Genomic DNA, 24,354 nt, shown 5'->3' on the forward strand with positions numbered 1-24,354 from the left:
TATGCTGAGGTTGCTAATATCTAAGGTAAAATGGGTCTTCTATTCATGAAATGGTAAAGAAGAAAAAAATAAATTCATGCTAGCTTTGCCTTCGCACCTCAAACTGCAAGTTACGGCCATGGCGCATGGCAAGTGCTTAGTTATGATGAAAAGCATTAACTTGTGGGAGGGGCCAGGCACGGCTCATACCTGAAACCTCAGCACTTTGGGAGGCCAAGGCAGGTGAATTGCTCGAGTCCAGGAGTTTGAGACCAGCCTGGAAACATGGAGAAACCCCATCTCTACAAAAAATTAGCTGGGCATGGTGGTGCATGCCTGTGACCCCAGCTACTGGGGAGGCTGAGGTGGGAGGATCACCTGGGCCCAGGAAATGGAGGCTGCAGTGAGCCATGATAGTGCCACTGCATTCCAGCCTGGGTGACAGAGTGAGACCCTGTCTCAAATTAAAAAAAAAAAAAATTATGGAAGGAAGACATGACATGAACAGAGACATGCCATGAATACAGGCAAACTAGTTCAATATTCGCTGGCTGCAGGCATCCACCGAGGGTCTTGGAACATACCCCAAGGATAATGGGGCTACAGTATTTAGATAAGTCTGTGAAGATCAACTGTGAAAATCTTATCTACATTGCTCTAAGAAATTGACTAGCTTTTTCATCCTGACTTAATTTCTTTCCATAAACCACCCCAAAAGTAGTAGGACAGGGAAAAGAATTCAACTTAGAAGACCTCCTTCTTACCAGCTACAAGGCCTTGGGAAAGTCACTTAAACATGGCAAAACCTCATCTCTACAAAAAAATTACCAGGGCATGGTGGCATGCACCTGTAGTCTAAGCTACTCAAGAGGCTGAGGTGGGAGGATCACTTGAGCCCAGAAAGGCCAAGGCCGCAGTGAGCCGTGATCACGCCACTGACCAGCCTGGGCAACAGAGTGAGGACTTGTCTCCAAAAAAAAAAAAAAAAAAAGATGCTGCCATTACTGTGGTTTCAACAACAACAACAACAACAAAAAACAATGGTTTTGTGCCCCTTAGATGGGTCCAAATGGCCGGCATATAAATGGTGCTCAGTTAACGTTAGGGGAAATGGGACTCACTTCTCTTACCTTCCAAGAAGCTGGACCTCAATTTCCTCATTCATAAAATAAAGAAAATGATACCTACACCTATGGGTTATAAGAACTAATGAGTTCAGGCTACAGAAGAGTTTGTTATTATCTCCCCCCACCCCCTCATCACCACACACATGACTTCATTCTACCCAAAATATAATGAAAGAGTAAAAAGGTCAACAATGATAATTAAACAGATCAGCCCCACAGGAGTGACTATGCAGTCTAGCTGCTGTCAATAACTGAATGTACTATATCCTTATGAAGTGTAGAACAGCTAATCCTCAAATCCCAACATGATGACACCAAATCTGTGCTTACCCCACACATAAGGCTTCCACACCAAAGAGTAGTTGCAGTGTTAAAAATGTAATTCACCACACTAACAAGCTAAAAAAGGGAAACCATATGGTCATCTCAGTCAGTGCGGAAAAAGCATCTGATGAAATTAAACACCCATTCATGATAAAAAACCAGCAAACTAGCAACAGAAGGCAACCCACTAACAGGCAGCTACACAGCCCTTGCTGCTAACGCCACGGGACAGAGAGGGGCTGGGAGGGACAGGCAGGAGGAGGCCGCTCTTCCTCTGCCCCTCCAGGCTGCGGGAGGCCGAGGGAACACAGTACAGAAAGAAAAAGTGGGAGCAGGCAAACAAATCGGGAAGGAAGGAGGCAAACAGCGTTCATAGAAGACAAAATCATCTATGTAGAAATGCTAGGCAATCTACAAAAAAAGCCACCAGAACCACCAAGCCAGTCACGTTAGCAAGAGGGAAGCTTTTGGGGTGTTTTAGGTCATAATGGTGGAGATTACACAACTGTACATTTGTTAGATTCATCAAAGTGTACTCTTAGGGTAAATTTCATTGTATGTAAATTATACCACAAAAAAACCTGGTCAAAAAGAGAAACAAACACCTTATTACTCCTGAACTCAGAGGCTATAGCCCTCAGCCTCTCCTCCCCATACAAACACCACACTGTACTTAAACCAGGTGCTGTGATTTTCCATCTCCAGGGAGACCTGTACACCAGAAAAGACCCTTGAGAAAGACATTTCCAGTAAGACAAGGGACGGAGCAGCCCCCATGGGAAGATGGATGAAACTGATCTGGATTCTGCACAGGCTGGGAAGACAATGCTTTTCCAAGCGGATGTGGCTGTAGCTCAGCAAAGCTGTGGACAATTTGTTTACAAAAGCCTGGAGTATTGTCAAATACCAAGGGGTTCCCCTAAGTCCAGCTCTCTGGTGTTACAGATGGGGAAACTGAGGCTCCAGAAAGAGGAACTAAGTTGCCCAAGATATAACATAAGAGTGTCTACCAAAGACTAGAGGAGCTGAGGTTTTAAAACCAGAACAAATACAAGCAAGCAGCATACAATCTAAACTGTCACCTGTGTGTATCATCAATAAGCTCACCCGTGTGAAGATCGGTAAGCAGCCTGTCAGGTAACCGTGAGAATAAGTGCTCACCCTAAATTCAAACCCCAGCAGTCGGAGGCCAGAGCCATGGCTCCTCCCACACACCAACCACCTCCCACTGTGGAAGAGGGAAACCCCAGTCCACACACGTGAGACATGCCAGCCCACAGATCCACACACTGGAGCCACGGGTCAGATGCAGAAGGCCACTCACCTCTAACATCTTTACCCTCAGGGCTCTTCTGAAGAGGTACAGAGATCATACTCTCAAAATCATGGGAAGAGACGGGATCATCTCACTGGTTTTCCTCAAGACAACTGCTCTCCAAACCAAAAGAAGAAACCTGGGCACCTACTGTATACAATGTACTCCACCAGGTGAGCAAAGACTCAGTCTCCTGGTCGCTCAGAATCTAGTCTTCGACCGGAGCGGGCCAGGCACGGTGGCTCACGCCTGTAATCCCAGCACTTTGGGGGGCCAAGGCAGGAGGATCTCTTGAGCCCAGGAGTTTGAGACCAGCCTGGGCAACATAGTGAGACCCCCATCTCTACAAAAAATAAAAATAAAAATAATCAGCCAGGCATGGTGGCATGTACCTGTAGTCCCAGCTACTTGGGAGGCTAAAATGGGAAGATAGCCTAGGAGGTTGAGGCTGCAGTGAGCTGAGATCGTGCTACTGCATTCCAGCCTGGGCAACAGAGCAAGAATCTGTCTTTAAAAAAAAAAAAAAAGACCAAAAGACCAACTGAGTGCTTCCTAAATTTCAGAAAATGGTCAGAATCATCTTAATCTTCTAAAAGTCGCAATGTAAATGAGAAATATCCTAATCCAGCCTCAGGAGTTGAGGCCCTGTTAAAACTTTTCCATTTTCATTTTTTGAAAAGCAAAAGTCAGAAAGTAACATTAATCATCAAAACGTGTGGTTTTTTTTTTTTTTTTTTTAACTCTCTTTTTAAAAAAAAGCTTCTACTCACTCAAGCCAGAAACCAGTGTTTTCCTAGATTCCCACCCCTTTCCCAGCCCCCACAGCTAAGAGGTCAGAGACCTGTCCCTCTTGCCTATTTCTCCAAGCTGTTCCTGCCTTCCCCTACCCTTGGCCCTGGCCTCAACTTGGACCTCATCCTGCCTTCCCGCCTGGTGCACCTCCCCGTCTCCTACCCCAGCCCTGCCTGGTACCCACACCAGCCTTGGGGGGGATCTTTCTGACACTCAGATCTTGCCCTATCCTTGTCCCATTCAGTCAAAAAAGAAACCTGAAGTAGACCACATACAGCACCTTTTCTCCAACACAGAAAAGGAGAGAGAGAAAAAAAAAAAAAAAAAGCAAGAAAAAAAAAAATTAACTGTGCTGACAAATAATTATAGTTCCAAATTTAAAGGCAGGATCTTTAAAAAACAAAAAAGTAAAATGCACTGTCTGTGTCTCTCATACACGCACACACACAACCACCTACACAAACATACATACAATAACAGGGAGTAATAGTTGCTTTTAATTTTTTTAATTTTATCAAGTTTTAATTTCCCTTTGCCTCTCCGGTAAAAAAAATCCTCCTTTAGACATTAAGAATGTTTATACAGACAATTATAAAACTACATTAAGTTCAAGCTCTTTACATTAGTACTAAGACAATTTTAATTTTATTAATCTTCATAAAACATATCAAAATATACCCCCTAAAAAGTTCATCTGGCATTCTGCACAACACAGCTTAAAAAACAGAAAAACATAATACAGGCAAGGATGAGAATATCTCAGGAGTACAAGAGGATCAGCATTTCAATCTAACTCTTTGAAGATGTCGATGGACTTAATATATCCAAGTGGCCCAAAATCATGATCTTTACTTCGTGGCACTTGATTACCTACAAGCCTCTGCTTATGAAACGTCCAGGTCAACTTCATCCTGCACAAATTACAGAGAGACTCAGGCCCACCAAGAGCAGGAAACAGGGGCCCCAAAGTAAACCAGATGCCAAGGACATCCCTTTGTCCCTCCCTGACCCGCCCTCCAAGCTCACCATCACCTGAAGCCTTCTGACCCAGGGTTTCTCAATCTCGGGCCCAGACACACTTGGGGCAAGGTACCTCTTTGTGATGGGTGCAGTCCTGGGCACTGTGGGATGTGTAGTAGCATCCTGGCCTCCACCCACTAGATGCCACCAGCACCCCAGTCCCCAGTCCCGGCAGACCAAACATGACTCCAGACCTTGCCAGAAGTCCGCTGGGAGGCAAAACTGCCAGGCGGAGCGGCTCTATTTGCCTAAGCCCACTGCCCTTGCCATTCACGGGAAGGCACTGCCAGCTGCATCCACCAACCAAGTTCTCCGGGTTCTACCCTCAGGGTTCACACGTCTAAAACGCAGCAGCCCGATGGCTTCTTACATGTTCCCATCACAGCTGCCAGGCCATGTGGCTCATTCTGCCCTACCCAGCCCAACACCTCGGCTGTCAGCCACTCCTGACCCTGAGACCTGGTCTAAACTCCCCTGCCTCCCCGACGCTGCCGCAGCAGCTCACGTGCCCCAGCTCCAGTTCTCCCTCCTCCATTTCTCTTTACTTCACTCCCTTCACTCCCTAATGTACTGGGCTTTCCAATCAACCCACCAAGGAGCCTCGGGCCATACAAGACAGAACTGCTGCAGGATGATTTACACATCCGGCCTCTGCTGGAATGAGCAACATCCGAACTCCATGAGTGAAATAACAGCAAGCCATGGGGAAAATCAGAGCCCTGGAAAGGGAAGGGCCGGGGTGCCATCCACCAGGGCTGGTCCCTGAGAGGCAAGGCTGCCTTGGCTACCTCTTAAAAAGAAAACAACTCTGCCCAGGGGCAGCTGGCACAAGCTCTATCCCTGCCACACTGGTGCACAGAACGACTGGCCATCTGTGTGGTCCAAAAGGTCATCTAACTCATCAGGTTCAAAACTACAGGCCCCATCTCTAACTTGATTAATTCTACCATTAGTCACTCTGTAGCCACACACAGATCCCCGCCTACAACAGGACAGGAAAAACTCCAGTTGGCATATGTCGGGTGGGGACAGTGAAACATGGCACTTGGAGAAATTCAGCTTGTCTGGAGACACAGGTGAGAGGCAGAGCAAGCAGACGGCTGGGCCGTCCACTCCCCGCACCAGTCATCATTAGGAGTCAACTCCATGCCATTCTCAAATTCCTCTCTTATCACTTCCCCAAACAGGATGTGTTCAATTGGTGAGTCATGAAAAACGGGGTATTTCTAGAAATCCACTGGAAGGAAGGTGTGGGAGAACATTTCTAAAGAGAGAGAACAAAAAGACAATATGCAAAGTCACTGAGGCATTCACAACGCCGGAAGTGGGCTCCGGGCTGTGCCCCTGTGCATTGGCCCAGAGTGGCTGACCAGACTTTATTCTACCTCCTCCCAGCTCAATTCAATAGTCCAACCAACTGAACCCAGAGTAAATCCATCTTCCTGCACCTTGGGCTCTACCTACTCATTTTAACTGATTAGAAACAGCCCAGCTTCTGGATCCACACAATGGGGATAGTGCCCACTTCCCAGGTGGCTGCCAAGTCCCAGATGTCCCATCTGTCCCCTCCCCAGTCTTTCACAACAGTGTCCCAGCTGCCCCAGCAGGAAGTGATCTCTCCCTGCTTCTGAGCTGCTCCTCACTATTATCAAGGTCCCTAGAAGGCCACACACCGTCATTACCTTGTTCTGGTGCAATCTGTGTGCATTCTCCTCTCCTCCACTAGCCCGAGCCCCAGCCATGAGACAGGCTCTGGCTAAATGTTCTCCCCCGGTTTTCTCACTGAATTCTCACACCAGCCCTGTCTCTAGGCAGTCTGATTACTGCTGCCTCCCATTTTAGTTTAGGAAGCTCAAGCTTAGGAAGCTGAGAGGCAGCACAAATAGCGTCAAGAAGAAAAACGAACTCGAGCCAGAGTGCCCGGGCTTTGTGACTTCTCTGTTCAGTGACCCAGGGAACGTTACTTCACCTCTGTGAACCACTCCCTCTTTTTTTTTTTTTTTTTTTTTTAACAAAGTCTCACTGTTGCCCAGGCTGGAGTGCAGTGATGCGATCTCGACTCACTGCAACCTCTGCCTCCCAGGTTCAAGCAATTCTCGTGCCTCAGCCTCCCAAGTAGCTGGAATTACAGGCACGTGCGGGCTAATTTTTGTATTTTTAGTAGAGATGGGGTTTCACCATGTTGGCCAGGCTGGTCTCAAACTCCTGACCTCAGGTGATCCACCCACCCCAGCCTCCCAAAGAGCTGGGATTACAGGTGTGAGCCAACATGCCCGGCCCACCCCCCTCTTCTTTAAATACGGGGATGATGACAGTACCTAGCCACAGGGTTGTTGTAAGGATTAAATCCATTTAACATGTGTTAAGCACTTACTGCCTGGCACACAGTAAGTGCAATATAAGTGTTTGTTAAACATAAATGAGTAAATGAGCATATTTGCCCATGGCCACACAGGTATCAATTAGCAAAACCAATATCTGAGTCCAGGTCCAGCTGGCTTCCAAGCAGATGCTGTAATCACTACACAGGCTAAGATATAACATGAGCTTCTGAAGCGAATGAACCATTTCTTATCCATCTCTGCATTTCCTGCAAAGAGTACTGGTCCCAGGCCACCATACACCTCTTATAAGTGTTACTTAAAAAGTAAAATCTGAGGAATTTACAAAAAGCTTTCTCTGAAAAGAGATTATAAAACACTAAAGAACTACCAGAGCCCATAAAGGAAAAAAAGCACAAAAAGCATGAAAGCCTCTCATCAAGGTAAGTCTCATCTAGACCTTCCATTCTGAGGATGTTTATTCTGGAGACCTCAACATACTATGGCTTCTCAATTCCTTCACTATCTGATAAGACTCTTCAAAGTCCCGGCATAATACCAGCCTTCATTGTAATTGTCACCCAGACATCGATCATTATCACCAAAGCAACCACCAGGGTTAACCTCCCAGCCTCCTGGACAGTAATTAGATGACTCAAACTGTTTCAAAGCCGTATCTCTGGATCTCTCTACCACAAAACTACTTTGGTCCCACTGAGCAAAAGAAATACAGAGCACAGACCGGCAGCTTTCTCCATTCCTAAGAGGCAGCAATTTGGAAACAATAAAGGAAATCCTTGGATTCCTGCTGGCAATAGATACAGAACTAAACTGCAGCTGGGAACATGTCTAACCTGGAATTCCTTCCTCCAGAAGGGCAGGGCAGCCCCTCGGTACAAGGGCACAAACATATATTTGTACTTTTTTAAGTATCTGCACTCACTAATTCAACTTTCAAACCATTACCCTCTAAGAATCAAGTCCCCATGGCCAGAGAAACAAGCTTTCTATGAACCAATGACACCAGAGCTCTGGGAACAGTGTGTCTCACTCCCTGTAATCTAAGCTGCAGTTGCTTGTCAGTTTTATTCATTCAACACACACATATTAAACATATATGATGTGCCCGGTGCAATTCTGGGTGCTGAGGATGCATCACTAAATAAGAGTCAAAAATCCCTGCCCCCAGGAAGCTTATGATCTAATGGGGAAAAGGGGAGATAGAAAACAAATTTAAAATATGACAAGTTATGTGCTAAGTGAGGTGGTTAAACAAATCAGACAAGTTCTCTGCACTCCCAAGATCATAGCTTGTCAAAGAGAGACAGTAAGGCCGGGCGCGGTGGCTCAAGCCTGTAATCCCAGCACTTTGGGAGGCCGAGACGGGTGGATCACGAGGTCAGGAGATCGAGACCATCCTGGCGAACACGGTGAAACCCCGTCTCTACTAAAAAATACAAAAAACTAGCCGGGCGAGATGGCGGGCGCCTGTAGTCCCAGCTACTCGGGAGGCTGAGGCAGGAGAATGGCGGGAACCCCGGAGGCGGAGCTTGCAGTGAGCTGAGATCCGGCCACTGCACTCCAGCCCGGGCGACAGAGCGAGACTCCGTCTCAAAAAAAAAAAAAAAAAAAAAAAAAAAAAAAGAGAGACAGTAAATAACAGATACAGACAGTATAATGTGGACAGTCAGCCACAAAAGGGGTATGCGGGCACAAAGCCCTCTAATGTGGCCTCCAAGGAAGGGGCGCTGGACTGAACTTCACAGAATAGGCAGGGAAAGAGGAAGAGCAGGGCGACTCCACAAACAGAGGGACCCCCTGTGTAAAAGGATCGGGTGCAGAGCAGTGAGGCACGTTGACACAGAGGACAGGCGTGGGTGGGATGTAAGATGGGGTGGGAGGAAGGGGCCAGATCAACAAGGGAGAAGGACCCAGAGTCTGGTTACTTTCCAAAAGGTCAGGGAAGCCACCGATGTGTCTTCAGCTCAAAAGTTAAAGAGCAAATCTTCAAGACGATCACCATGACCTCAGCGGGAGCAGAGGCTGTTGAATGCTCTGGTCGACAAATGACAGGGGCATACACTGCAGCCGGAGGAATGGAGAGAAGGGGCCAGATCAAGAGAGATGGAAGCAGGAGTTTCACTCACAGGATAAGATGGGCAACTGGAGCAAGCCAGGCAGACTCAGAGTTGCTACTTCCCAAAGGGTCCACTGGGTCAAGTGGGTGGGAGGGGCACAGCCCAGCTCTCATTCCTCACCTGATGCAGGGAAGGGCCAGGCTGTCAGGTGATGGAGCTAAAACCTCAAGGGTGGCATGGGAGATGGCACAGAGAGGAGAGGCTGCAAAGGAAGGCATGGCACAAGGGCTCCAACTAGCAGAAGCAGCATGGGAACACAGCATGCAGATGCCAGGCACACCCAAGAGCCAGGCAGACAGGCAGGCCCACTGCTGTGGGGGAGTCTATGAGCAAGAACAGGGCCCTCTGACAGGAGGAAGAACAGGCAGGAGCAGGCCAGGGGTGTGGCGGCACCCAGGCATCTCAATGGGCATGCACACACAACAGAGCTGGCGGCCGGGAGGTGGCAGCTATGTGGCATGACCAGCGACCGCTCACTGGCATCTCAGCGCATGGGTAGCAGGTACCAAGCCATGACACAAACCCAAGTCTGTCAAAGCCCAGGCTGTTGCCACCATACCAGATGCTAAAACTGGGGCTTAAAGTCAGATGTGACCTAACTTAAGCCCTAGAGCAAGTCCCTCCTGGCTGAGGTCAAAGGAGAGCTTGGCTGGGGAGAGGAAGAGGGCAGAGCCTGAAAACCTGGTGAGGAGTCAAGGAAACTGTCACTTGCTCCCTGGAGGTGACAAGGTCCTGGCTACAGGAGGGAGTGAAGGGAAAGGATTCACCCCAGCAAACCCTTCCAGCAGAGAGAAACGCCCAGCCACTGCCTTTCCCCCATCCATCCTGCTGGCAGGAAGCACAAAGTCCTCTTGCCCAGGCTGGCATAAGAAGAAAAAGGAAGGAAGTGGCCTGGGGAAAGTGACCGACATAGAACCGCAAAGCAGCCGAGCCTGGGCAGCATCTGCCCTCCAGAAACAGGCACGGGTTTGTGTTGCCAGGAAGCAAGAAGCTGGACTGTGCCCTGCCATGGAACCAGCCCAGGGCCTCCCTCACACACCTCCCAGGTCACACAGGACCCCCTGGCCCACGCTCCTGTGCAGGCAGACCCCAACTCTGGGTTTTTAATGCTATTAAAGACATTGCCGCTCCCCACACCACTGTTGTAATCAAAACCCTTATAAATCTGGTCTGCTTAAAAGGGCTTCTCCAGCGATTAGAAAATGCAGGCGTTTTCCTAACAACCTTCCTTCAAAAGGGGAAAAAACGTCCTTGCCTTCCACATATCTGCTCTTACTCCCAGTTGTGATGGAAAACATGGACCGTCCTCCTCGCCAAGCAGCTCAGGGGATGCGCGCACCTCATCCAGCACCTCAGTTCTGGGGGAACCCAGGTCTGCACACAGACACTGCTCCTTCCCTCCCACACCCCTCCTGCAGGAGGCTGAGTCTGCCCAGGGAAAGCAGCTTGCAGACCAGCTGTGGGGCTGCCCACTGGGGAATCAGTCTCAGCACAGTTTTCTCCTGCAGGTTCCAGGCCCTGGGCTCAGGCTGTGGCTTCCAGAAACTTCGGCTTGGGATACTCGCCTGCCAGAGTCAGGGCTGCACTGCTCAGTCTTGTAACCCAGGCTCGCAGTGGTGGCAGGCCCACGCAGCCCCTCTGGGTCCCCATCACTGGTCCTCTGGGTCCCTGGTCAGACCCTGAGCGAACAAGCACTGTTCACTCCCGAAGGTTATGACTGACTTGGTGTTGCCAATAGCAACTGCCTCTGTATCCTGACACATTTATCACACCATATGGTAATCAGCTGTTTACATATCTGTTTATTCTGAAACTGTGAGTGCCTAGAAATCCAGGACTCCCTCTTTACTCACATCAGCGAATGCCCCATAAAAGTCTGGGGCCTTTAATGCAGAATGTAAAAGAAGCAAACATCATCATGTCTTCCTGCAGAAATCACGAAGCTGTCCTCTTGAGCAAGGCTAGGACCTTCCTTGCTCCATACATAAACACACATCTGTACCCCAGCCCACTGACAACCACCAGGGCTGCAGAAATCAGCAATCACTCCAGGCCCACAAATGACCCCAACACCTCAGCCCACCCACAGTTTACGGAGGACAGGAGGGGCACACACCTCCAGGGCCAGGCACTTCCTTCGTGTTCTCCAGACAGCCTGTCTCCCCTTCTTAGGCTCAGGCACTTTGTCCCCCTGCAGAATGCTCTCTCCAGTCTCCCTTCGCTGTCAACTACTCCATCACTTACTCAACCAATTCCCTCTAGTGCTCTGTGTGCCCAGCCCGGTGCCTAACGCAGGCAATCCTGGCTGCCTAACGCCTGCATGTCCTTCCAGGCTCCACTGAGATTCAGGCTCCCACAGAAAAGCAGCCAGCTCAATACTGGCCACATCTGCCCCGCTCCTCTCTAGACAAACACTAGGCCTCTCCTGCCAGGCCAGCAGTGCCCAAGGGGGATGGCCGTTTCTGTCTCCTTTGTCGCTGCCCCGGTGCCCAGCTCGGCGAGAGGCTGGATGCACACTACTCAGGTTGGTTCATCAACAGACAGGGGAAACCCCTCAGTCCAGGCTCAAGTGAGGTCAAAGGGTGAAGACAACAGAGGTGGGGCTGAGGTTCACTGCAGTGGGCACCACTGAGCAAAGTCCATCCCCAGGGCAACTGCAAAGTCCACCATGGAAGCAGCACCAGCCACCTGCCCCCGCCACCGGCTCTGCAGGTATGCCCTACTGTCTTTAGACCTGTTGGGTTTCTTTGTTCCTGAAGTGAAGCATGAAGATGTGCGGGGGGCCCACATCTGTACAGATGTTTAGTACATCTGTACTAAAACTCCGCTTCTCTGCTGAATCCTGTCTCTATCCTGATTGTCCACTTTCCGCCCTCAGCCCTCAACTGCCAGGCCCCTACGCGGTAACAAGGCAGGCACGGCCTTCGGAATGGAGCCCGGCAGCACTCCCTCCTAAGATGCCGGATCTTCCACCTCTGTGGAATCAGCCCGTGAGGGGTGCTTGAAGCTGCTGGAAATGTTACAGAAATTTGGCAGGAAATAGGACTATCAACACACTTCACTATTGTGATGACAAAACTAAAATTTCAGTTATATAGCATTATTTACGAAGAGTGCCGTTCATAATTTCTTGGCCAACTGAGCAGCATACATTTACATATATTAGGTATCACCAGAAATAATTTGCATTTGGGTGTGCCAGTTCACATACACATTCTGCTGTCCCTTGAGAGTCTGAGAAATTCAATGCTCCAGAGGCACCAGTTTCTTGCCTCTGTGACGGCCAGATGGAAAGAGACCATTCATTTGTACATCATACATGAACTCTGCTCAGGAAGAAGGGGGGCGCTCACTCTGCCAAGCATAACAAAAATACATCAACTATCAGCTCCCAAATGGGTCTCCTCCTCCTGTGGCCATCCAGTCACTCTTCCCCCAAGAAAGAGACCAAAGACCAAATATCAAAACATAGCAACCAAAAGGAATGAGAAGAAACGGAGAATGTGATTATAGACTGAAAGACTGGAAACCACTTAGCCATCATCTCAAATCTTTCTCTTCTCAAGGATAACACCAAGTGAGTGGGCAGGATGTGAAAAAAAGAAATATGCATTGTAACTGGAATACTCACCATGACAGATGACATAAGTATATTTTTAACAGGAAGGAAGATATGATTCTCTCAAAAGGATGATTCATTCCAATGATAAATAATTCAAGATTATGACTTCTCCAAGGTTATATGGCCAAAGAGTATGTCCTTATCAACCATATACCATGAATTATGTCTCAAACTAAAATTCTCGAATTCTTAAAACCTCATATTAAAAGATTCACCCCATTCCATTTAAATTATAAATATAGATACACTCATAATGTTATCTAGACTATTCTCTCCAATCTCGCTATTATCTGGTTATTATGAATAAGTAGTACCTTTTGCTGGAACAGCTAATACCACTAGTATTAATGGCAACCAGTACTATTAACTCTCTTCTGATGTAACATGCAAATATTTCTAAGTTATCTATCTTCACTAGTCACTTCCAAAGACAGTAACATGCAACAAACAATGCATATACAAACCTTGAAATCCCTTTTCAAATAAAGAGGCTGGTCAAAAAAGTTTCTAAGCATATAGAATCTGTGTATATGCACATGTACTCACAAATACCTTACCCACATATTTTTTTAACTCAGTAAAATGGTTACTGAGCACCTCCCAAATACTCAGCTGGTTCTGGGTTACAGAAAGATCATTCATTGAACAAGAGCTGTAAGATCCTGGTTAAAGTCTCAGGGCTACCACTTACCAATTATCTTATTTTACAGAGCCATTAAACCTCTGTGATGCTGTTTCTCAGCTGTAAAATGTGCATGAGCCCTGTCCCACCCAAACGGTGCTTGAAAATAGCCTTATTTTGGCCGGGCGCGGTGGCTCAAGCCTGTAATCCCTGCACTTTGGGAGGCCGAGACAGGCAGATCACGAGGTCAGGAGATCGAGACCATCCTGGCTAACACGGTGAAACCCCGTCTCTACTAAAAAATACAAAAAAAAAAAAAAACTAGCCGGGCGCGGTGGCAGGCGCCTGTAGTCCCGGCTACTCGGGAGGCTGAGGCAGGAGAATGGCGTAAACCCGGGAGGCGGAGCTTGCAGTGAGCTGAGATCTGGACTGCACTCCAGCCTGGGCGACAGAGAGAGACTCCGTCTCAAAAAAAAAAGAAAAAAAAAAGAAAATAGCCTTATTTTATAAATAAAAATGAGAGCTTATTTTAAAAAAAGAAAAAAGAGCTCTTGCCCTCAGGAGTCTGCAGTTTGGTTTTAGGAAGTAAGAACACAAACACAGGAAACAAGCCCGCAGTGCAAACGGTGCCCTTGCGTTTTAGAGGAGGCTCACTGCTGAACGACACAGGCAGAGCCGGCACAACACTCAGGCATCAGGCACTGCAGGGCACAGGTGCGCACAACCCCAAGTCCCCCTCTTCACAGAGCACGTGCCCTTAGGATTAGGGGCTGAGGGTACAGCAGAGGCCAAGCACCCTGAAAATGTAGGAAGTAGGGATAATGGAGGAAGTGGGGACAATGGAGGCTGCTAGTGAGAAATGAAGACTTCTCAAGCCCAGCAGGGCTGCAGACTGGATGGCAGATGAACAGGATTCCAGATCCACAGGAGAGGAGGATCTGGAATATCCTCTCACACATCCTTCCCTCCCGCCAGGGAGCAGGACCTGAACACCTGGACTGGGTCTGAGCTCCCTTACCCTTCTAGCTGGGTGACACCTCTGCTCCACCGACAACAGCCTATCCCAAGCCATGGTGCAACCCCCCAGCACGCAGGAGAAGGGAATGGCTCTTGACTGACCAAGGGAGCCACCTGCAATCTCTCTCCAGACCTCCCGCCTTTCTGGTCCCTGGGTGAGTAGTGGGAGAGAGATCACAGGCTGGTGATGTTAGGCCAGGGAAGGGCACACTGTTTGCTAGACTGTCAATGTTTTTAGTGGACGGACAGCATGCTCTTTGTTCTTCCAGGCTCCCTGTGACCTGTTCCCCATGTCCTCCCTTCCAGGGATTAAGAGGGAGGAAGAAGTGACACAGGACAGTCCTCCCCGCGGCAGCCTGAAAGGACCTTTGTGCGAGGCCAGCATCCAGAGCAGGACAACCTCAGCAATCCTCCCAACTCCCCCTTTACCACGAAGCCCTTCAGCAAGCTGGACGTTAAAATTACAGAATCCCTAAGCTGGAAGGTACCCTTGAAGTCATCAAGGAGCATCCTTAGATCAAGAAATGAGGCCGGGCGCGGTGGCTCAAGCCTGTAATCCCAGCACTCTGGGAGGCCGAGGCGGGCGGATCACGAGGTCAGGAGATCGAGACCATCCTGGCTAACACGGTGAAACCCCGTCTCTACTAAAAAAAATACAAAAAACTAGCCGGGCGAGGTGGCGGGCGCCTGTAGTCCCAGCTACTCGGGAGGCTGAGGCAGGAGAATGGCGTGAACCCGGGAGGCGGAGCTTGCAGTGAGCTGAGATCAGGCCACTGCACTCCAGCCTGGGCGACAGAGCGAGACTCCGTCTCAAAAAAAAAAAAAAAGAAAAGAAATGAGGCAGAGGTATTTGGGGAAATAAGGAAATAAAAGCTCCAGAGGGGCAGAAAGTAGACCCATGCCGAGTTCTGCACGGCCTCAGGGAGGTGACCCCGCACCCTGCAATAGGCATTTTGGCAATTACTATGCATAAGGGTATACAGTCATACAGTGTGCTTTAGAGAAAACAGATACTGAATGAATAAATGGTTGATCTTTTATTTGTAAATGGTAGGTTCCTTAAAAGTACAGGTAAGATTGGATTTTTAAGAGTTTTATTGTAACACTGACTTCTGGTGTACAGCATTATCATCTATGTGGCCAGTCAGCTGTGGGACTTCAAACAGCCGACCTTCTGAGCCCCTCTTATGTGCCCCAGGGTGAGACTGGCTTGCATGAGGCAGCACATAGGACACAACCTCCACCTTCAAGGAGCTTATCCAATGACATCTCCTCCCTGGCAGAACCATTGTTTCTCCTTTCCTCCAGCCCATGGGCGCCTTCCAGGCAGGAACTCCATAGAACCCATGGCCTGATATGGAGCAGTTGCTCTAGGGAAGGAGGAAGGGAAGGAGGAAGGCTGGCCTGAACATGGCAACCACACACCAACCAAGCCCGGTGACAGCACAAACTAGAAGATGAGGAGTTGCCACTTAACTTCCCTGGAATTTGTATTCCCTATGCCCTATACTTAACTTCCCTTCCTTTGTGTTTCCAATGCCCTAATCCAGACCCTTACAACCACTTCCCACGGCAGTGGCCAATGCTTCCTATTGGTCTCCTGGCCCCTAACCTTACCAGCCTGCTCCAACTCCCCCAGGATCCCAAACCATGCCAGGCCAGACCTCCCAAGCCCAGCTATGCTCATGTCACTCCCCTACGCAAAAGCCCTTAATATTTTCCCACAACCTTCTGAATCAATTTCTGACTGACATGCTCAGCCCTCTATAATCCAGCTCTCACCCACCTGTCACCTGGACTTACTCACGACCTCAGAGGTAAAATCGGGACCACAGAGGAAAAGGCAAAAGTACTTGCTTTCAGTTAATATACATTTCCTGGGGAAGAAAAGGCTGCTTCCACAGCAGCAGGTCCCTGGGTAACTACAGCAAGCAGAATGTCTAAACAGGGCCATGCGTCCTACAGACCACTAGACAAGTGTCTTTAAGGTTCCTCACAACTCAGTATTCTGGCCCAGGCTGAGACAGACCCTGGGACAGAGTAGATCTGTGAGACAGATCTACCCACACTCAGAGCTCTAACCAGGGTTGGGACAACTTTTTCTATAAAGGAGCAGATGATAAATATTTTAGGCTTTGCAGATTACACATACACGGTCTCTGTTGCATCTTCTTCTGGGATTTTGTTTACAACCCCTAAAAACCATTTTAAAAAACCATTTTTAGCTTACACTTTTTACATACAAAAATAGGCTGGAGCTTTGCTGACCCTGCCCTGACCAAACAGGGACAACCCTGGGTAAGCTGAACCCCATCTGCAGTGTTCCAACTTACGCACCTTGACTAAACCTAGCCCTCCCATCCCCTCCTTTGGTGAGACTCCCACTCTACAGAAGACAAGAGAAGCCAGGACCACAGCCCAGCATGCAACGAGCGTGACAGCTGCGGGCAGGACCACCGTGCTTCCCAGATGTAGAGTACTCTGCTTCTGAGCACAGACATCCCAGGTCTGTCCCAAAGATGGATCAACGGATGGACAGAGATGGATAAATGGACAGATGGATGGATGGATGGATGGATGGATGGATGGATGGATGGATGGATGGATAAAAAAGGACACACAAAGAGAGTCAGAAACTAATTGCTTCAAAAATTCAGAAAAGAAATTTGTTCTGATAAATGAGGAGTGTTAGGGAAGGTTCTACAGAAGAAAAGATATGATTAATTATGTTTTTCAAAGAAGAAATCAGATATTAATTGGGATGGTATATAGAGTGGAGAGTTCAATCATCCTTAAAAGATTTTCCTGCCTCTCTAATTGTTTCAAAGGATGACACGACAACCTTGATTTTGCAAACCAAAACGGATTTATTTCCAGGCATACAGCAATCCTTTGAAAGAGAAAGGTATGAAATCACAAAATCAACAAGATTAGCAGGACCTTGACAATCAACAAACATTTTCTGACAATTATGTACGCTAGGCATCATGTTGGGATTCAAAGAGAAGTACTATCTAGTCCCAACACTAGGCACACTCGGTCTGGTATGGCAGTTCCAGAGGAAAACTAAAAACTGCAAACGGGGGGATCTCTGGATTTGGAAGCTTCCTGACCCTAAAAAGGAAGTGCCAGAGTATTCAGAGGTCAAGCAGGAAGCCTCCTGCTCAGCAGCAGTCACTCACTGGGCAATCCTCCCTTCCCTCACACTGCTCAGCAATGGTTGTCCTCATCAGGTTAGGCTATGTATCCCAGAAAACATTTCCATGTTATTCCACCAAGGCCCAAATTCCATACTAAATGCCTCATTTGGGCCAACATTAAATGAAGGAATTGTTCTACAGAAATTAATTTTCTCAGTGAACTCAAGCTCATCAAAATTTGCAAAGCAAAGTTCAAAAACTATTTTCACGGATACTATCCTCAGCGGATTACGTACACCCCAGCGCACCAAAGCAGAGGATGCTGATTTTGACTATTCTTAACGACCAACCTAACATCAATAAACACGATCTGCTGTGGCTTAGTGAGACCTGCAGGAATTCCAGAGTAGGAGGTGGCCCCACCCTTCTAAGCTGGTCTAACTCTTCTCTCTCCCCCTCCGTCCTATTGGCCTCAGCTGTAGGGCACGGGGTCCCTGCTGTTCCCATTTTACTACATGGTCTTTCTGGAAGCCTGAGGATGACATGACCCTGAACTACAGGGAAACAAATTGGGCTTTATAGCAGCTACTTTCTACTTCACTGGGGGTCTTTTTCTGTTTACTTCCAAGTCTAATGCACGCCCTATGGCTTCCAGCTTATTCCAGCTAATAGTACATTTTCCTTTGAAAAAACCATTAACAAATTTCTGAAACACACATTTGCTGACACTGCTACTCCCTAATTCACACCAAAATCTAACAAAGCATCAGAACCCTATAGCATTTCATGGCATATTAGGGGCAAAAATGATGCCTGCATGTTCCAGATAAGGCTTCACTGGCTTAGTATACGGACACTTGAAGGATCCAAGAAGGTTCATAAATTTTTTTTTTTTTTTTTTTTTTTTTTTTTTTTTTTTTTTTTGAGACAGAGTCTCGCTCTGTCGCCCAGGCTGGAGTGCAGTGGCGCGATCTCGGCTCACTGCAAGCTCCGCCTCCCGGGTTCACGCCATTCTCCTGCCTCAGCCTCCCGAGTAGCTGGGACTACAGGCGCCCACAACCGCGCCCGGCTAATTTTTTGTATTTTTAGTAGAGATGGGGTTTCACCGTGGTCTCGATCTCCTGACCTTGTGATCCGCCCGCCTCGGCCTCCCAAAGTGCTGGGATTACAGGCGTGAGCCACCGCGCCCGGCCGAAGGTTCATAAATTAAAAGAGCAAATAAAACAGGGCCCTTAAGAGATTTCATATCAGCTATGACTAAAGCAATTTTGTCATAAGATCAATCAAATCTCCTTTACTTCGCTCTGACCATAAAGAGAACTGTGCACTTCGAAAATTAAGCTCCTTCCAACATTGCTATAGAAGATAATAAATCATTTTTAAAATATAGAACAATAAACCCAGTTCTAGAAAACTGAGGGGAGTCAGAGTGGTAGGAAAGGAGGCCAACTCTAAATGTCATCACCAAAGCAGTCGCTTGCAAGTGTGACTTGAGAGACGCAGGAAGGCCTCTGCCTAAAATCCCAAATTAAAGCAGGACTCTTGAGTCTCCTCTGGATGGAATAGGATCTTTTAAAGAGAAAACCCAGGCCCTGGAGGTTCTGGAAATAGACCAAGGCAATGAAGGTCAAGAGAAAATGAAGAGGAAAAAAGTGAGGAGGAGAGGAGAATTTTAAGCTTTGGACACTGATGAGGTTCCAGCATAAGCATCCCAGTCCCCAGGGAAAAGGCAGGACCAGGAGTGTAGACAATGGAAAGAAGGAAGATGGGAAAAGGTGAAGGACCATTTCTCCTACCCATGATTTTTACTGTGGGTGATCCCTGCTGGCGAACACACCCACCAGTACCTCTTCCAAATCAAAAGCACGCAACCTGGCAGGCTGTGACCAAGGCAAACCAAAGCTACGGGTTCTGACAGCCCAATGCTCCAGTAGTGAATACACCTCATTCCTATTTGCCAAAAAAGAAAAACAAGAGAATTCACAAGGTGAGAAAAAAAAACAGGAATCTCAATAATTACCTTTTGTCAAGAAGTGAGCAGTCTCCTGTGGGGACCAAATCAAGGCAATGTTGATAGAAAACAATCAAAACACCAGCCACACTCACCAGCAGAAACAACAGCTTGGAAAGGGTTTGCTATTGCAGAAAACATAGAAGGCCTGGCTCTAAGCCTCCTGAGTGACTACCAAGCACTGTGGCCAGACAAGGCAAATATCTAAAACCCATTTACAAATGCAAAACCATTTCCACTAACTTCCTTTGCAACTAAAGACCAAGCAAGCAAATCATCCCATTTTATCAACATGCCCAGAGGCCAAATAAATAAAACAAATTAAATACAAGAAACTGCAGCTTACATAAAAACTGATTTTTAATACTGAAGTTAATTAATACAGTTACTGAGCACCTATTCTGTGCAAATCACTGGGCATTTAAAGATGATTAAGAACTGATCCAGCAAGCAGAAAAGAAAAAGAAATAAAAAGTGCTCAGCTTGGCCGGGCGCCGTGGCTCAAGCCTGTAATCCCAGCACTCTGGGAGGCCGAGGCGGGCGGATCACGAGGTCAGGAGATCGAGACCATCCTGGCTAACACGGTGAAACCCTGTCTCTACTAAAAAAAATACAAAAAACTAGCCTGGCGAGGTGGCGGGCGCCTGTAGTCCCAGCTATTCGGGAGGCTGAGGCAGGAGAATGGCGTAAACCCGGGAGGCGGAGCTTGCAGTGAGCTGAGATCCGGCCACTGCACTCCAGCCCGGGCGACAGAGCGAGACTCCGTCTCGGGGGGGAAAAAAAAAAAAAAAAAGTGCTCAGCTTATTAAAGAATAAACAAAACTGTCTCTATTTGCAGATGATATTTTGCATATTAAAAATCCTAAGGAATACACATACGTACACACAAAACTATAAAAGACAATAAACAAATTCAGCAAATTGTAGGCCATAAGATCAATATACAAAAAGTTAACTGTATTTCTATACACTAACAATGAATAATCCAGAAATGAAATTAGGAAAACAATTCCACTCACATCAAAAAAAAGTACTTAGGAACAAATTTAACATAAGTGTAAGATTTGTACATTAAAAACTACAAAACATCACTGAAAGAAATTTAAGACAAGAAAATGACGCCGGGTGCAAGTGGCTCACGCCTATAATCCCAGCACTTTGGGAGGCAGAGGTGGGCGGATCACCTGAGGTCAAGGATTCAAGGCCAGCCTGGCCAATAGGGTGAAACCCCATCTCTACTAACAATACAAAAATTAGCCGGGTGTTGGGGCGGGCACCTGTAATCCCAGCTACTCGGGAGGCTGAAGCAAGAATTGCTTGAACCCAGGAGGCAAAGGGTGCAGTGAGCCAAGATCGCGCCATTGCACTCCAGCCTGGGCAACAGAGGAAAATTCCGTCTCAAAAAAAAAAAGAAAAGAAAAGAAAAGAAAATGAAAAAAACTCCCAAGTTCAAAGATAGAAGATGTTATGATAGATTGTTAAGATGTCTATACTCCCCAAATTGAACTACAGTGTCAACATAACCTCGATGAAAATCTCAGCTGGCTTTTTTGCAGAAATCGAAAAGCTGATCCTAAAATTCACATGGAAATGCAAGAGACCCTCAATAGCCAAAACAACCTTGGAAAAGAAAAACAAAGTTGGAAGACTCATACTTCCTGATTTCCAAACATACCGTAAGGCCTATAATTAATTAAGGCTTTACGGTACCAGCATAAAAGATAGGCATAAAGATCAATGGAACAGAACTGAGGGTCCAGAAATAAACCCATATATCAAAAGTAAATCAATTTTTAAAAAGGACGCCAAGAGAATTCAAGAAGAAAAGAAAAGTCTTCCCAAGAAATGGTGCCGGGACAACGATATATCCACAAGCAAAAGAATGAAGTTGGACCCCCACCTCACCTCATATACAAATATTAACTCAAAACAGATCAAAGACCTAAATGTAAGAACTGAAATTATAAAATGGAAGAAAATACAGGTGTAAATCTTTGTGACTCTGTATTATGCAACCAAAGGAAAAATGACTATTCTGGATGTCATCAAAATTAAAAACATTTGTCCTTTGAAGGACACCATCAAGTGAGTGAAAAAACAATCTACAAAATGAAAATTATTACTTGCAAATTATATATCTGATCCGGGTCTAGTGTACAGAATATATGAAGTAATCTTACAACGCAACAATAAAAAGACAAATAATCCAATATAAACATGGCAAAGGCTTTGAATAGACAGTTCTCCAAAGAAGATACGCACAGCCATGGGCATGTAAAACAATGCTCAAAATCATTAGTCATCCATCAAAGAAAGACATATCAAACCCACCACTTCACACCCACTAAGATGGGTGTAATAAAAAAGACAGACAATAACAAGAGTTGATAAGGATGTGGAGAAATTGGAACCCTTACACATGGCTGGTAAAAACGTCATGTGGTGCAGCCTCTTTGGCAAACAGTTTGGCAGCTCCTCAAAAAGTTAAACTGACTTTAAAAAGTTTAAGTTTAAAAAGTTAAAGTGACTTAGCAATTCCACTGCTAGGTATATACCCAAGAGAACTGAAAACGTATGTCTACACTAAAACTTGTAGTAGAATATTCACAGGATTATTCATGATCGCCTAAAAGTGGAAGCAACCCGAATGCCCATCAACTGATGAATAAATAAACAAAATGTGTCATACACATATGACAGAATATTATTCAGCCATAAAAATAAATAAAGTACAAATCCATGCTATGATTTGGATGAATCTTAAAAACATTAGGCTACATAAAGGAAGCCGGACACAAAAGGCCACATATTATATGATTCCATACATGAAACGACCAGAATAGGCAAATCCACAGAGACAGAAAGTAGATGAGTGACTGCCAAGGACTCGGGTACAGGGGACTAGGGAATGACTCCTACTGGGTATGGGGTTTCTTTTTGGTGATGAAAATGATCTGGAATTAAATAGTGGTGATGGCTACACAACTTTGCGAATACACTAAAAACCACTTAGTTGGACACTTTAAAATGGTGAATTTTATGGTATATGAATTTTATCTCAATTTTTTTAAAAAAGCAACAACAACACAAAGTAAGTTTCTCAGGATGCTATAGAAAGGTTTTTTCAAAAATAAATAATTCAACTTGAGGATATGATTCAGCGACCATGTTGTCTTTTCAGGGCTATCAACAAGCCATTCCTGGCTGATTTTTGTTCCTATCATTTATTCCAGGGCCTTTTCACATCCAGTATATATGAATACAAAGAACTATGGAATTTTTAGGTCAGGGAGGATGGTCTGAGAACACCTAGTCCAAATCTCTCATGTTAGAGACCAGATACACAGTTAACTGGCTCAAGGTCACAATAAGGTGACCTTGTAACTCCGATTCCGCTCTCCTAACTACTCCCTGGCTAGGTCTTTCTGCTCCACAACATAAACACAACCGAACCACAGGGCAAATGTGAAAACCACTGCTTCACAACACAGAGGACATCTTCCAACGATGAGAACACTGGCTCCCCGCAAAATCTAGGGAAGCTCACTAGATATAAGAAAATCAGTATTTTCTTAAAGTTCAACAGTCCACATTACTCAATGACCACAAAACCCGGTGATCATCACTGATACAACCTGCTTTTCACCAGAGAAGCAAAGCACAACAAAGTTTTAATTAAGAGACCAAGGAAAGCAGCAAAGACTGCAAAAAAGACCGCTCCGAGGCAAGACGGAGGCAAGATGGATGGCAAACAACACGGCCTCATTCAGCCCAAACTCAAACCGGCAAGGCACCCATTGGGATTCCAGCTCAAGTACCAACCACCACATCAACTCCAATGATACCTGCAAGGAGAGAATCTTCAAAGAAGGTGATGAAAGAGGTAAAGTTGGCCGGGCGCGGTGGCTCAAGCCTGTAATCCCAGCACTTTGGGAGGCCGAGATGGGCGGATCACGAGGTCAGGAGATCGAGACCATCCTGGCTAACACAGTGAAACCCCGTCTCTACTAAGAAATAAAAAAAATAGCCGGGCGAGGTGGCAGCGCCTGTAGTCCCAGCTACTCGGGAGGCTGAGGCCGGAGAATGGCGTGAACCCGGGAGGCGGAGCTTGCAGTGAGCTGAGATCCGGCCACTGCACTCCAGCCTGGGCTACAGAGCGAGACTCCATCTCTCAAAAAAAAAAAAAAAAAAAAAAAAAAAAGAAGAAAGAGGTAAAGTTCACTCTGAGCTCTAACTTCTTAGAAAGTATAAATATTAATAGCCAAGATAAAGAAAAAACCAGAGAAGGTGACCAAAATAAGCAAGGCTGTCAAGAGGCAGGGGAAGTGTTGCAGACAGCAGCAGACATGGAAGGTCAAGAGCTGGAGAGACTGGACTCATCACATCCAACCCTCCGTGTTACAAATGACGAACTGGGGCAGGACCACTGAAGTCACCTGCTCCAAGGTCCAAGAGCTGGTAACAGATTCAGGCTATCAGGGGAATACAACACAAGGCCTTAACATTCTCCCTTTCTTTCAAAACCTCTCCAAACTCCCCTAACTGTTAAGAGGGAGCTGACTTATCTCCACCCAAATCCACCTAGACATGCCACATCCATGATTCACCCTTCAGTGGCAATATCAAAATACAATTTGCTGAAATGAAGGGAATACTCTTACGGGTCTGGGTGGCTCCTAGTCCTTTTCATACAGTGACAGTGTTCTTGGCCCCTCAGCTCTAAGGGGGCCACTCGGTCAAGGTCAAATTAATAAACACCTCTGATGCTAAGTGCCTCCCCAGGGGTTAGTGTCTGATGACCTCCAGGTAATCACATTCAGCAACAATGGGGACTGCAGGTGATCAACGACCATCATTACCCTGCACTAAGGAAACCCACAGAAACACCTACAGAGAAATCTTCCCAGGCAACAGCGAGACTGGCAG

The 24,354-nt window shown here is 46.7% G+C and overlaps 2 protein-coding genes across 3 annotated transcripts in view; both read right to left on the reverse strand.

Annotated features, from left to right (window-relative positions):
- IAH1 (isoamyl acetate hydrolyzing esterase 1 (putative)) overlaps positions 1-24,354 on the reverse strand; it is a 359,243-nt gene that overhangs the window by 252,206 nt on the left and 82,683 nt on the right. The gene's annotated exons all lie outside the window — the stretch shown is intronic.
- Positions 1-24,354, reverse strand: part of ASAP2 (ArfGAP with SH3 domain, ankyrin repeat and PH domain 2) — a 203,452-nt gene that overhangs the window by 168,054 nt on the left and 11,044 nt on the right. The gene's annotated exons all lie outside the window — the stretch shown is intronic.

The sequence above is a fragment of the Macaca thibetana genome, chromosome 13 (genome assembly GCF_024542745.1).
Source record: "Macaca thibetana thibetana isolate TM-01 chromosome 13, ASM2454274v1, whole genome shotgun sequence".
Lineage (NCBI taxonomy): Eukaryota > Metazoa > Chordata > Mammalia > Primates > Cercopithecidae > Macaca > Macaca thibetana.